Here is a 13,693-nt window from a genome sequence, read left to right on the forward strand (position 1 = left end):
GCATTTTGCATGTTCATTGATCCAGATTTCCCGCGATGTTTGATTTTTTTTTAGATCGTCTTTTCGGTTTCTATTCTGCGCCTCGACTAAAATCATCGAAACTGTAAAATTCGGGAGACTGAACTCGCCGTTTTCAGTTTCGGCGAGTTCAGTCTCCCGAATTTTACAGTTTCGAAGTCACTGCTAGAGATGCTCTAAGATCGACAGGGATGGATCTCTCTTCACAATGGCCATTGCCTCCTACCCATGGACAAGCTCGTTCATGACCTAGTTGTGGAGGAGCTGCAGATGGCCCTATCTTGTCCAAACCAAGCCTACGGGGCGACAGCGGATGAGGTGGGCTCGAGCTCTCGGCGGAGGACCAAGGTTGACGGGGGTGGTGCCTCTCCTCCGTACAATCATCGCCACCTTGCCGCGGTTTAAGGAGGAGAGGGGGCGGCCAGAACCTTGTCATGGTCGATCTTATGGAAATTTTAACTACATTGTTTATATGTTTCCTCTCGCGTTACTTATTGTTGCAGATGTTGACGAGTGCAACATACCAGGCACATGTAATGGGACTTTCCATAACACTATAGGAAGTCATTATTGCACTGAGTGTCCTAGAAAAACAGTGTATGACCCTTCAACAAAGAAGTGCACATCAACCAAAGAACAAAATTTGGTCCTAGGTGGGTTCTACAGTACAATCAATTCTACCTGATGAACTATATAAAATTCTGGCCAATAATAGCACGCATAAACAATACATGTATCGTCATTGGGATTAGCGTTGGTTTCGGAATTCTACTTTTCATCTTGATTGCAATATTTTTCATCCATCGGTGGAAAAAGGACATCCAAAAGAAATTACGAAGAAAGCATTTTCGGCAGAACCAAGGCCTACTCCTCGAACAATTGATAGCATCGGATGAAAATGCTAGTGACAACACCAAGATTTTCTCACTGTTAGAGTTAGAAAAGGCAACAGATAACTTTGATCCCACCCGTATTGTTGGTCGTGGAGGGCATGGCATGGTTTACAGAGGCATCTTATCTGACCAACGGGTAGTAGCCATCAAAAATTCTAAAGTCATTGAGAAAGTTGAGATTAGTCACTTCATCAATGAGGTTGTTGTCCTCTCACAAATAAATCACCGAAATATCGTGAAACTCTTCGGATGTTGTCTTGAAACCGAAGTCCCATTTCTAGTATATGACTTCATCTCCAATGGTTCATTATTTGGAATTTGTGTCAGTGCCACTAGAAGCTTTGTCTTGTTATGGGATGATTGTTTGAGAATTGCTGCAGAAGCTGTTGGAGCACTATTATCTCCACTCGGCTGCTTCAATATCAATATTTCATCGTGATGTCAAGTCCACCAACATACTCTTGGATGAAAATTACACTGCAAAAATATCAGATTTTGGTGCTTCAAGGTTGATTCCTATTGACCAAACCGACGTCGTCACAAATATACAAGGTACATTTGGATACTTAGATCCGGAGTATTACCACACGGGCAAGTTAAATGAGAAGAGTGATGTCTATAGCTTTGGTGTAGTACTTGTAGAGTTGTTGCTCAGGAAGGAACCTATTTTTACAAGCGACTCCGGGCTAAAGCAAAACTTATCCAACTATTTCCTATGGGAGATGAGGGAGAAACCCCTTGCACAAATTGTAGCTGATCAAGTTCTCGAGGATGTTGCCGTTCTTGCTGAGGCTTGCTTGCGACTACGAGTCGAAAAGAGGCCTACTATGAAACAAGTGGAGGTGAAACTGCAGCATGTCCGATCCAAAAGGTTGAGATCATCTCAGGTTGCTATGACAAATGAAAACGTGCAGGACTTGCTAAGTGAACAGCGCCAAGTCACCCGCCCGTTGTTGGGTGCACAAAGTGGTATAGTGGATAGAGCTAATTTACCTTCTCAAAGGAGCCTAAATTGCTACAACTTGGAGCATGAGTTCATGGCATCCGCGACTTTGCCACGCTAGATCATTGGATTCTCATTATTGATATTCGGTTGTTTGTTTTTCTCGTTACAGTGTGCACTCGGTAAGGGGCGGCTTTTACTCTTGAATTGGTATGTGCCAATTTTCTTTGCATCTCCAGAATGTTACAATATGCTACTGATCATTGGATCTCACGAATGGGCTTTGTAATTTTGCATCTCACTAATGTTGAAATATGCTACTCGTCCACCTTTGTTTTTCGATAAAGGGAATATATTAATATCAAGAAGATATCAATTACACCTAGCCTCCGCAACAACGCACCACCCTAATGGTACTACCGATGCACACAGCCAAAAACAAGAAAAGAAAACTAAGAAACAAAAGTCCTGCTACAGTATCTTGGGCCTAACAACAACAATACATCCACCGCCAAGACAACACCTGAATTACAGACTCTCCAAAAACGACGCCTCCAAGAAGGGAACAGTGCTCAAACACCGTCGTCGCTCGATCAAAGATCTTAGGTTTTCACCCTGAAGATAGTCCCCGCTCTCAAAACAATGCCTTCACCAAGGACATTGCCAGGCATAACCAATTAAGGCCAGACTTTGGGTTTTCACCCCTGAAAGGTAGGACTCTGCACTTCACTTGTGTTGTCGCCCCCACTTTCATACCGCTGCTGTGAAGCCCGGAACACCAAGCAAGTCCCTCAACAACGCAGAGACTTGAACCTCCCTTAGCTAGTCCTCCCCTCCGGCCTTCATGCAATTCCCTTCTTCCGACTTTCATCATGGATCCATAGTCACTTGATGTCAATCAAATAAAAAGAGCTTCGCGCCGCTCCCTCCAGAACCAATCGGTCGGAATAAAAACATGGGTGCGCACGACCGAATACCTCCGATCCAACAAACTCCAGGCAATAGCATTGTTACATTCACCGGCGGAGCCTTCCGGAACTCAACACACCGGCCAGATCACGAGTCCAGGCCTCCGGTAGGTCCTCCTCTTCACGCAAGAGAGGCCCTAGGACCGCCGCATTTATTCAGGTCGGACCCCCACGTCGGCGACCATCCTGGGCTGGCCACTCTAACCCTCCACCAGCGACACCATCGCCGGCTTCCAAGCTCCTCCATCTCGCCGCCGGAACGAGTAGGTTAGCGATAGTTGCTTGACGATGCCTTCAACAAGATAACGGCGCAGACGCCGCCATCGCCCGCCATGACCGGACTCGGCTCGGTTTTCACCGGCTACTATGCATTCCCGACTCGTTGCCGGCGTTGAAAGTGGGATCAAAAATCCAACACAGCCAGCCTGGCCGACTGCCTTCGGTGGATGAAGTCAGCCACCACCACCATGCCCGGGCCGAAGACCCGGACGTCCTCAAGCCGCGAAGAAGACCCAGCGAAGCCTCCTCATGCCATTGACGAGACGCAGCCGCGATGGATCGCGATCCGAACCTCGGGCCCAGATCCGACCACATCGCAGCCAACATCCGCCGCCGGCCGCCGGAGATCCGCCGGCCACCGCCATCCCGCTGCGTTCAGTCGACGGAGGAGGAGGGTGTAGGCCGCCGCCCCCACACGCTCCGGCAGGCCGCGCTGCGCTCTGCCGACGGAGGACCGTGCCGCCACCGCCGCCTCACCACAGGGGCTTTGCCCCGCGGCGTCCTCGACGACGGCGGCGGAGGAGGGGGGCCTATATGGGAGGGGAGGAGGGCGGTGTGGAGGGGAACTCCCCGGGGACGGCGGGCGGCGCCGCCGCCTCGGGGGAGAAAGGTTAGGGTTTTCGCTATACCTTTCAATCCGCGGCCCGTTATGCTCACTCGTCCACCTTTGTATCTCACATTTGAGCTACTATGTAATTCTGCATTTCAGTAGTGTTGTTGTATGCTACTGATCTGGATCTACTTTTGTATCTCACAACTGGGCTTTGTAATTTTGCATCTCAAATTCTCAATCACGTTGTAATATGCTACTGAATCACTTTTGTATCTCACTATTGGGCATTGTAATTTATTGTTTTGCGAGGGGGGAGAATATGAATATGTACTTATGATTTGTTGGGCTGAAGAAAAATGGTCAGAAGCCAAAGGCCGTACAAACCTTATGACCAAAACAAATGATATTTTCAGACACTTCAAGCTTTGCCACATATCAAACACTCCAACCCTAGCCTCCCGCACCCCGCCTCCCAACCCTCCGTCGTCGCCGCCGCCGTCAGCGCCGCCGGGGCAAAGATCTCGGGGCATGGCGGCGGCGGGGGCCTTCCCTCATGACGCGTCGGGAACGGCGGCCAAGGAGTCTCTCACGCGGCGGCGGCCCTTCCGCCTCCCGGGGTGGCGGCGGTCGGACGAGGGTGGAGGGGCGGCGGTGGTCCTCCCGGGGACGATCCAGCTACGGGATGCGGCCTCCCCGCCTCCCATCAGCGGCATGCCGGCGGTGGTGGCTGGTGGAGGCGTACAGCGCCTTTCCCTCCGCCTCTTGCCGGTGAGGGGCGATGATCTTGGGCTTCTCCCGCGGTACGAGGACGCCCGGGGCAGCAGCCTTGGGTTCGACGGTGGAGGTGACCCTCTTCTTCACCGGAGAGGATCGGCCTGCGGTTGGTGGTGGTGGATCTTTTGATCTATCACCGCCTTCCGGCGACGAGATGGAGGAGCTTGGAAGCCGGCGATGGTGTCGGCGGTGGAGGGTTGGAGTGGCCAGCCCAGTATGGTCGTCGACGTGGGGGTCCGACCTGAATAAAGGTGGCGGTCCTAGGGCCTCTCTAGCGTGAAGAGGAGGACCTACCGGAGGCCTGGTCTCGTGATCTGGCTGGAGTGTTGAGTTCCGGAAGGCTCCGTCGGCGAATGTAACAGTGCTTTTGCCTGGAGTTTGCTGGATCGGAGGTATTCGGTCGTGCGCATCCATGTTTTTATTCCGACCGATTGGTTCTGGAGGGAGCGGCGCGAAGCTCTTTTTCTGTATTGACATCAAGTGACTATGGATCCATGATGAAAGTCGGAAGAAGAGAATTTCACGAAGGCCGGAGGGGAGGACTAGCTAAGGGAGGTTCAAGTCTCTGCGTTGTTGAGGGACTTGCTTGGTGTTCCGGGCTTCACAGCAGCAGTATGAAAGTGGCGGCAACAACACAGGTGAAGTGCAGAGTCCTACATTTCAGGTGAAAACCCATGGTCTGGCCTTAATTGGTTGTGCCTGGCAGTGACCTTGGTGGAGGCATTGTTTTGAGAGCGGGGACTATCTTCAGGGTGAAAACCTAAGATCTTTGATCGGACGACGACGGTGTTTGAGCATTGTTCCCTTCTTGGAGGCGTCATTTTTGGAGAGTCTATAATTCAGGTGTTGTCTAGGCGATGGATGTATTGCAGTTGTTAGGTCTGAGATACTGTAGCGGGACTTTTGTTTCTTAGTTTTCTTTTCTTGTTTTTTGGCTGTGTGCATCCGTATTGTCATTAGGGTGGTACGTTGTTGCAGAGGCTAGGTGTAATTGGTATCTTTTTAATATTAATATATTCCCTTTATCAAAAAAAATCTTTGGTTAATCCCTATTATAAACGCGTGATAAAATTCTGCCGATTTGATTCCAATTCTCATTTATTAGTTCCAACCATATAAGAATAATAATCGTAAGCAACTATTACTGCCTGCTCTACAAGTTGATGAGAGATAACTTTTTCAGTTTCATGGTGCACAAAGGGCAAAAACACTGATGTTAAGTGTCTATTTTACTTGAACATTAGAGCATCCCCACTCGTTGGCGCTCCCCACGCCCAAATCCGGCGAAATTTTCGTCCGGATTGGAGGAAGATTTGGCCTGGGGAGCGCCGAAGTTCCAGCCGTCCCCCCGGCAGGAAACCCCCAACCTCGACCATTTGACATATTTCAAACAAATTATGACAGACTAGTTGGCGTCGGCGTTGGCGTTGCCTCGGAGCGTCCATATGTGCTCCACCAGATCATCTTGCAGCAGCTGATGCATTGTAGAGTCTCGAATCTCCTGGCGCATAGCAATGAAGGCGGCCCATGATGGAGGCACCTGGTGATTAGGCTATGCAAGAGGACCCTCTCTCTCATATGGTGCTTGTTGCTCAGCCAGAGGAACCGGATGCTTTTGCTCATTTTCAATAATCATATTGTGTAGGCACACACATCAGTTCATCACCTCCCACATCTGATCTTTGGACCAAGTCATAGCGGGGAACCGGACGACAGCAAATCTCTGCTGGAGGACACCAAATTCACGCTCGACGTCTTTTCGGCAAGCTTCTTGTTTCTTGACAAACTCGCAAAGTTTGGGGGTGCTAGGGTTCGAGATAGTCTTCACAAATGTTGCCCACTTTGGATAGATACCGTCACGCAAGGTAATATCCTTTGTTGTAGTGCCGACCATTGATCACATAGTCCACCGGGGGAGCATGACCCTCAACAAGCTTGGAAAAGACCGGGGAGCAGTTTAGGACGTTGATGTCATTGTTGGATCCAGGCATACCAAAGAAAGAGTGCCAAATCCAGAGATCATGGGTAGCCACTGCTTCAAGTATCACAGTGCAGCCTTTTTTGTGACCCTTGTACATTCCCTGCCACGCAAACGGACAGTTCTTCCATTGCCAATGCATGCAGTCAATGCTTCCAAGCATCCCTGGAAAACCCCTAGCTTTATTTGTTGCAAGGATCCTCTGAGTGTCTTCGACAGTGGGTGATCTCAAGTAATAGTCCCCGAACACTGCTATGACGGCCCTGCAGAACCGGTAGAAACAATCAAGGGCGGTGGAATCCGCCATCCGAAGATAGTCATCTGCACTATCACCGGGAGCTCCATACGCCAGCTGTCTCGGCTTGCACTTCCGGCGACCTGGTGCCGACCCACCACGTCGACCAGTTGTCAGTCCAGCGTACATGCTTGACAAGCAACCGAGGATCATCATGTGCTCCTCGTCTTGGGCGGCTGCTGCCATCTCTTCTTGCATAAGCTCGACGAACATCTGCTCCTCCTCTTCGTCCGAGTCCATGGCCGGCGAGGCAAATGGACGAACACCTGACGGGCGTGGTCAAGGCAACCCGAGCCGCGAGCGACGAGGAGTAGGCCAAAGTCGGAAAACAGGCCGGCGGAGGAGCAGCCAGATAGGCCGTCGTCGAAAGACGGCGGAATATAGGCAGGTGGGGAAGGAGGGACGGCGGAATCTGGGCAACAAGCCGGCGGGGTGGTGCCGGCGGCGAGAGATATACGTCAGGTAAGTTTATGCAATCGGCACATGAGATTTTCTAATGGCTTTTCATACCATCATCTAACATTGATTTTCTGATTGCATGGGATTTAGTTGTTGCATTATTTATCACCTTCACTGGATTGGTTCTCGGATTATACAATCGGCACAGTGTCTTTACATCAGACGATTACAACGTATTGACTATCGTCAGGTAAGTTTATTTCTTCTCACTGGATTGGTTTTCTCATTGTACGATCGGCAGTGTCTTTACATCAGGCAATTAGAACGTATTGACTGTCGTCAGGTAAGCTTCTTTCTTTTTGATGGACCTCATCCACGTTTTCCTTCTCCTGCTATAATGCGGCTGTGATATCCTGTAATAGTTGATTAGATGGCATTATGTTTACGATTTTTTACTCTGCTTTTTTGTTCATTAGATGCTCAATCAAATTCCTATGAATGATAAATGCTCTGAGGTGTATTGTTTATCAATCTGAGCGAGTCGTTACGAATAGTTTTTCTTCGAAAGTCCAAGCCAAAAGGAGACAAATCAAGCCGAGTGCCGATGGCGACGGGGAGGACGTACTGGCTGCATGAGCTTCTCATCCACGCCATGGTTGCATCCTATGTCTGAAAATGCAGGTATTAGTTACATGCAGTTTTGTTTTGTACAGATCCATGCTGAACGAAATTTGATTGTTAGCATGGATTTGTCTCGATTGCTTAGTCCCTCAGCGCATGATGCATGGATGATAAGCTATGCAGATAGTGGATTACTGATGTTTCCCTGTTTATACATACACAGGCCCCACATCGTGTGTATACACATATGGTCTATGTATTTATTTTGGCCCCAGCTAATGTGTATAAAAAAATCCCTCTCACAAAAAGTACAAGAAACATCTCATTCAGGAGTTGCCATGTGTGTATACACACGATGTGAATAAAACATCCTTTATCGAAAAAAAAGGAGTTGCCATGTACTTACTAAAAGGGAGAAAATAAGCCATCTGTGTGAATAGAGCAATGGAAAATATATCATATGTATGATTATGTGTATTCCATAGATCTCATATACATACTTATGCATGTTATAAGTCTTGGACAAATAATTCTAATTCATCTAGACCGCATGGTCAGTGTGAAAATAAGGAATGAATTGTTTTTGCGTTATCGCTAGAACACTTCCATATATTATTATATTAAATTCACAACACACAACTAGAATTCCCCTCGGTTATCACAATCTGATCCAAGATATAAATTATATTTCAACATATGGCTAACCAAGGAAAACGATTCCGTGTTCATAAAATTTTCTTTTAATATATTTTCCCTATTTTCTAAGCCAGTGCGAACTGTGCATATAATAAATATCAGTTTCACTTGGCAGAAAAGCTAGAAGCTCTAGGAAAAAATCTAGGCATTACGGACTATGATAGATGGAACTCCATAACTTTTCCAAAATCAATTCTTACCATTATAACATTTAACATAACTGAATAAATCCAAGCCAAGTAGGGCAACCTGGGTGATGCATGCCTATACATGGAGTCAGGCTACGCTTGCAGATGATTAGTTACAGTAATAACTAGCTTGACAAGAACTTCAAAATAAGGTCAATTTTCAAGTTACTTGGTTGCAATTTTTTATTCATACGATCTTAAAATGTGCTCCATGCAAACAAGACAAATTTCTTCTATTTTTATTTTAAGAGAACGAAATTTATTTATGTTTGTTGAGGACATAAAATGCTTATTCTGACATGCACGAACATATTTTGTTCTATTTTACTTTCCTGGATTGGTACATATACCAATGTAAATAAAATTTGTGTTGCTATCTATTGATACACAGCGAATAAATTTATAGCTCTACATCCTTTATGTTCAAGATAAACTATTATTCTTTGATGCCATCCATGTATAATTGTATGTCGAATCGTATTAACTAAGCAAACTCTAATGACTACGGAATGGTATTGCTCTTTATTCTCAATGAATTAGGCATGTGGTTCCTTAAATAAGCACATTCTAATATAGGTTTCCATAACTATGAAATATATTGATCAATAGGAGCGGTTCATGGTATATATTGATCAGTTGGACCTTTTCAAACGTATGTTCCTATTCTCACATGTTTCAGGCCAACTAAATTCACGTACAAAGTTTTTCAAATACTTCTTTACTTTCATGTTTTCTAAATAACTAGCCCGTGCAAGTTTGCACGGGTTAATGAGTAGTGAATACATAATTTACATAGTAAAAGACAGGGGAAAAACACTAAACGCCTGCGCCTACTGGTTCTCCTCGTCGTTGTCGATCACGACGAACTCCGGTACCACCCACGGCCAGTTGGGAAGCGGCGGAACATAAGCCGGGCGCGCTGGTGGTGCTAGAGGTGGAGGCGCCCAGGCCTGTGGCGGAGGTGGAGGTGGAGGAGCCCAGGCCTGTGACGGAGGTGGAGAAGCCCAGGCCGGAGGTGGAGGCCCCCACGGGTTGTACGGCGAAGGTGGAGGCAACGGTTGAAGCGGTGGCGTGGCCGAGTCCTGTAGCGCCAGTCGTAGGGCTTCTTCCTCCGTGAGGCCCGGCGGCATGATGCCGGTGGCGTACCGGGGAAGCGGCGGCTGCACAGGTCGGTCCACCTCCGAGATGAGGACGCCGAGCCTCGCGATCTCGTCGTCCATCATGTTGTCTGGGTACTCGTCGTCCTTGGCCTCCTCGTTGTGGTACGCCAGCGCCTCGCTGTAGTCCTCGCCGTCGTCGTCGGGGTTGTCCTGTGAAGGCGTCGGCGCCTGCCGTCTTCGACGACGAGGCGCCAGTGGACGGTCAAAGGGGAAGTCTATGTCGCCCATGAAGCCCGCCCTCCTCCTCAGATCCCTCTCGGTCTCGAGTTAGTTGCGCCAGCTGTCAGAGTCGATGGCGTAGGCGGGATCGCCGCGGAGGTCCGGCGGCAGGTACCGCCTCCTTCGCCGGATCTTGGTGCTCCTATCTGGCTCGCGCGCAGGCACGGGCGGGATGGGCACCCGGCGGTAGCTGAGGCGCCAGCCGCCAGGCATGTGCACGTACCCCCAGGCGTCGCACGGCGTCCAGTTCGCGTGCATCAGGCGCCCCACGCTGACGGGCAGTGGCACCTTGTGCGGCCGCTCCACCTTCTTGGTGCCGCTGCCGGACACCTCGAAGTCATTCTTCTTCTTCCCCATGATATTGCGGCGGCGCGCGGCAGTGGTGCTGGGAGTGGAGGCATGGGCAATGGCAAGAACGATGCAGGTGGACTTTTAAGGCCCTTCGCGCGCGGGAAACGATGCCATTGAAGACGGCGCAGAAACCCAGCCGCCGCCCGCCAGTGCGCGCGCAGAAGAGGCAGCCGCGACATTGATGGCGAAGGCTGCAGCGCAGACGCGGAAGCGCTAACCGCGGAAGCGATGGCCTGGATACAGGCTCGCTGCCAGGCGGGTCCGGTGGAGAAGCGAGCGGTCACTTGGGGCGTCGCCGCGACGCATTCCAGGCGCAAATATGTGACAAGTTTGTGTCGTTGCGGACGGCCCGATCACGATGCGTCGCCCCGCTGAAGATGGTACCAAACGCATTCTCGATCCGGGCGGACGCAAACGATCGCCGTCCGTTTGCGTCGCATCGCTGTAGATGCCCTAACCGTCGTACTCCTCCCTTTCTCCTCTTCTCCCTCCTCCGTGCCATCCTTCGTCACTAGAACTTCAGACGCATGGGCTCTTGTTCCCACGCGGCTGCGCTTCAGAACCTTCAACTTAAAGATGGTCTTGCTGTTGCAGCCTATCCATGCGTCGCACAAGCAGAAAGACGTCAGGTTGTGATTGCCCTCTGCTGGGGCTTGGAACTTTCCCATTACCACTTACCAGCCTACTGCCTTTCTTCACTCCGTCAACTGCCAGCCCTTCCTAACTTTAACTCCTATTTTCCTTGAACTCACACCCAATACTTCCTAGGTATCTTGTATAGCTTTTGACGCTGCAGTTGCGGCGGTAGCCTCGTCCATGAAGCTGACCTTCTGGGATAACCAGACTTTGTTCGAAGCAGTTTCTGGTAGAAGCAGCCAGAAGTTCTATTCCCTGTGGAATGCAAGCAAGGAGCATGGGGAAGTATAACAATTATGCCGCTGCGACGCTGGAGTGAGACCTGGCTGAAGTTAGAGCATCTCCACTCGCGTCCCTCAAACCTTCCCTCAAAGCGATTTGGGACGCCGGACAAAAAAAACGTTTTCAGCCGCGTTCCCCAAACCTGTTTTTTATCCGGCGCGGCCCGATACGGTGTCCGGCGCCTCGAGCCCGTCCCCGCCCCACGGGCGACGCTCCGGGCATGCCGGACACAACGTAAAGCGAGGCGGAAAGTGGCGGGGCCAACGCGTCAGTGGCACATTTAAGTTTGGATCTAACCGTCGCCTACCTCGCGGCGGAAGTTATTCGTGCGCAGTGACACACGACCGAAGCGTCGTAGCTTTGCCTTAACGGCGACGGAGGTGCAGGCGCGACGTCCCGTCGGTGCTGCGCAGCCTCCACGCGTCGTCGGTGTTCGCACGCCACTGCGCGTTCCCGCGCTTTCTTCCCACCTCTTCCCGCGCTTTCTTCCCGACGCTAGCGTCTATAACCCCCCCCCCCCCCCCGGCTCAATGGCAGCCACCATAGCCGTCGGCACCCCTTTCTCCGCCACAAGCACATCCCTCGTCGCTCGAACAGCACTGCACAATAATGAACCGTCCGGGCGATGGCCAGTTCCCTCCACCGCCGTCTCTTCCACCACCACCTCCACCACCGGATTCGCAGTTCGACATCGCCGCCGCTCCATGGCGGCGCGGGGCGGAGCTTTGGCGTGCAGAGCGGCGGCAGCGGCGGGAGGCAATCGAGCAGCGGGCCCGTCAGCAGCGTGAGGCGGCGGCAGCAGCAGGAGACCCCGCAGGTGAGAAGAACACTGAGTGGAAGGAGGAGGCGCTGGCTGATACGTCTCCGACGTATCGATAATTTCTTATGTTCCATGCTTGTTTTATGACATTACCTACATGTTTTGTTCACACTTTATGATGATTTTATGCATTTTCCGGAACTAACCTATTGACGAGATGCCGAAGTGCCAGTTCCTGTTTTCTGCTGTTTTTGGTTTCAGAAATCCTAGTAAGGAAATGTTCTCGGAATTGGACGAAATCAACGCCCAGCATCTTATAATTGCATGAAGCTTCCAGAATACCCGAGAGCCGCCAGAGGTGGGCCACAGGCCCACCAGACAGTAGGCCGGCGCGGCCAGAGGGTGGGCCGCGCCCCCCTATTGTGTCGTCGCCTCGTCAGCCCTCCGACTCCGCCTCTTCGCCTATTTAAAGGTCCCTGACCTAAATCTTCGAGACGGAAAAGCCACGGTACGAGAAACCTTCCAGAGCCACCGCCATCGCGAAGCCAAGATCTGGGGGACAGGAGTCTCTGTTCTGGCACGCCGCCGGGACGGGGAAGTGCCCCCGGAAGGCTCCTCCATCGACACCACCTCCATCTTCATCACCGCTGTTGTCTCCCATGAGGAGGGAGTAGTTCTCCATCGAGGCTAAGGGCTGTACCGGTAGCTATGTGGTTAATCTCTCTCCTATGTACTTCAATACAATGATCTCATGAGCTGCCTTACATGATTGAGATTCATATGAGTTTTGTATCACTATTCATCTATGTTACTCTAGTGATGTTATTAAAGTACTCTATTCCTCCTCCACGGTGTAATGGTGACAGTGTGTGCATCGTGTAGTACTTGGCGTAGGTTATGATTGTAATCTCTTGTAGATTATGAAGTTAACTATTACTATGATAGTATTGATGTGATCTATTCCTCCTTCATAGTGTGATGGTGACAGTGTGCATGCTATGTTAGTACTTGGTTTAGTTGTGTTGATCTATCATGCACTCTAAGGTTATTTAAATATGAACATCGAATGTTGTTGAGCTTGTTAACTCCGGCATTGAGGGTTCGTGTAATCCTACACAATTAGTGGTGTTCATTATCCAACAAGAGAGTGTAGAGTATAGCATTTATCTATTTATTCTGTTATGTGATCAATGTTGAGAGTGTCCACTAGTGAAAGTATGATCCCTAGGCCTTGTTTCCAAATACTGCTATCACTGCTTGTTTACTGTTTTACTGCATTTCTAATGCCTGCAATATTACCACCATCAACCACACGCCAGTTGTAGCATCAAGCTATTTTCTGGTGCCGTTACTACTGCTCATATTTATTCATACCACCTGTATTTCACTATCTCTTCGCCGAACTAGTGCACCTATTAGGTGTGTTGGGGACACAAGAGACTTCTTACTTTGTGGTTGCAGGGTTGCATGAGAGGGATATCTTTGACCTCTTCCTCCCTGAGTTCGATAAACCTTGGGTGATCCACTTAAGGGAAAACTTGATGCTGTTCTACAAACCTCTGCTCTTGGAGGCCCAACACTGTCTACAGGAAAATGAGTGTGCGTAGACATCAAGCTATTTTCTGGCGCCATTGCCGGGGAGGAAAGGTAAAAGGTACTCACACTCCGGATCTCGGCTAC

At 49.9% G+C, this 13,693-nt stretch overlaps 1 pseudogene; it reads left to right on the top strand.

Annotated features, from left to right (window-relative positions):
• The first annotated feature begins 246 nt into the window (after window positions 1–246).
• LOC124672249 lies at window positions 247–1,975 on the top strand (annotated as a pseudogene).
• The last annotated feature ends 11,718 nt before the right edge of the window (window positions 1,976–13,693 follow it).

The sequence above is a fragment of the Lolium rigidum genome, chromosome 7 (assembly GCF_022539505.1).
Source record: "Lolium rigidum isolate FL_2022 chromosome 7, APGP_CSIRO_Lrig_0.1, whole genome shotgun sequence".
Classification (NCBI taxonomy): domain Eukaryota; kingdom Viridiplantae; phylum Streptophyta; class Magnoliopsida; order Poales; family Poaceae; genus Lolium; species Lolium rigidum.